The sequence below is a fragment of the Mustelus asterias genome, chromosome 21, assembly GCF_964213995.1.
Source record: "Mustelus asterias chromosome 21, sMusAst1.hap1.1, whole genome shotgun sequence".
NCBI classification, from domain to species: Eukaryota; Metazoa; Chordata; class Chondrichthyes; order Carcharhiniformes; family Triakidae; genus Mustelus; species Mustelus asterias.
Genome location: NC_135821.1, coordinates 54,522,603 through 54,524,322, shown reverse-complemented (window position 1 = coordinate 54,524,322; position 1,720 = coordinate 54,522,603). Strand labels below are relative to the sequence as shown.

Genomic DNA, 1,720 nt, shown 5'->3' with positions numbered 1-1,720 from the left:
CAGAGACTTGCTGAAAGTTCCAAGACTGGGAAGCCTTAGAGATTTGTTCCAACATTCAAAGGACAAAGTCACAGCAGGTGTAAAAAGGCAGAAAATCAGCATCACGTGAGTATACTTGCTTTTTGTGCCAAGTCTAGAGAAGGGTGTATGTCTGTGGGATGGTGTTTGACTTGGAACAACATAGATAGCTAGCTGTTAAGGTTTATACTGTGTTATGTTTGAATATTGTAATTGGTAAAAGTTGTGTTATTTCTTTTTTGTTGTTGTTTTTTTTATCCCAATTCAATCAAATCAAGTCCAATTCAGAGTCTCAACAAGTTGAGACATTTCCGATCCAAGCTGACAAGACAAGGCCTCCACTCCTGTCTTGGGCCTGATCTACATGAGCCAAGCTGATTGGAGTAGGTGCAAGTCCTCCTCCTCCAAGGCTTGATCTCATTTGCATCTTAGCCAAAAGGTCGAGATGCCGCTTTTAAAAATTGCTTCAAATGAAGCTTAAATGTAACCGAAAGACCTCAACCAAGCGCAGCATCCAATCCATACTACACTTGATCTTAGCCAAAAGGCCGAGAAATTATTTCTTATTATTATATTTTAGCTGTGTTCTTAAATAAACTTTGGTTGATAAAAGCTTCCTAGTGGGTCACTTGAATCAAGCTTGGAGTGAAACACTTTATGCTCACCCTTGCCAAATTCAAAGGTAAAAACATAGGGTCTAGGCTATCTTCATAAAACACCTTGGTGTTTCTGGCCTGGATCTTAACACTTCTTTCGAGCTGTTAGACAGGATCTCTTTCCAGCTCACATGGACTGCATTACGTGCACTGTTAAAGCCATGTCAACTCCTCATGATAAGTACAAACTCCAAACATGTCTAGGTCTCTTTTAGTTTCTTGTTTCCATACATTCACTCAAGAATCATGTTTACTAAGGAAATTGGTGAGAAAGGCTATACTTTTCTTGTAGCATGAAGACCACCAATACCTCTCTGAAGAACTGAAACAGTCATTATCAGAAACATCAACATGACAATTTTACCTTCCCAGTGAGATAACAACCCTAAAGATAGATGCTCTCAGAAAGGTCTGGCAGCATGCAGATTACAAAAATGCCAACCAATTGCACTTAGGTCAAAATCTCTGTCTGTAATGCAATCTAAATTCTCCAACAATGAGCAGATATAGAGTTCGGAATCATGCATTTTCATACCGATCTATTTGGCAAAAGATTTGTGGTAGAGACCAGCCACAAGTCACTGGTGAAACAACTGCACCACCAAGATTGCAACATCTCTTGATAAAGATTCATGGTTACAACTGTGAGATCAGGTACAAGCCAGGCACCTTGATGATGGCAGGTAACGTTTCAAGTCTGGATGACCCTTCATCAGAGCTGAGATTTTCAAGCACTTTCTGTTTTCGCTTCAGATTCCAGCATTCTTCCAGCATCCGTATGCCTTCTTGGTTTAAGGTAGTCAAGAAGGCATACGGCATCCTTGCCTTCATCGGCCAGGTATTGAGTTTAAAAATTGGCAAGTCATGTTGCAGCTTTATAGAACCTTAGTTAGGACGCACTTGGAATATAGTGTTCAATTCTTGTCGCCACGCTACCAGAAGGATGTGGAGGCTTTGGAAAGGGTACAGAAAAGATTTACCAGGATGTTGCCTGGTATGGAGGGCATTAGTAATGAGGAGAGGTTGGAGAAACTTGGTTTATTCTC

General features: G+C 40.6%; 1 non-coding gene across 1 annotated transcript; it reads right to left on the bottom strand.

The window, feature by feature from the left end:
• Window positions 1-396: 396 nt before the first annotated feature.
• Window positions 397-578, bottom strand: LOC144509623 (U2 spliceosomal RNA). Its single transcript, XR_013500517.1, has one exon. It is a non-coding gene; the product is annotated as a U2 spliceosomal RNA (small nuclear RNA).
• Window positions 579-1,720: the final 1,142 nt, after the last annotated feature.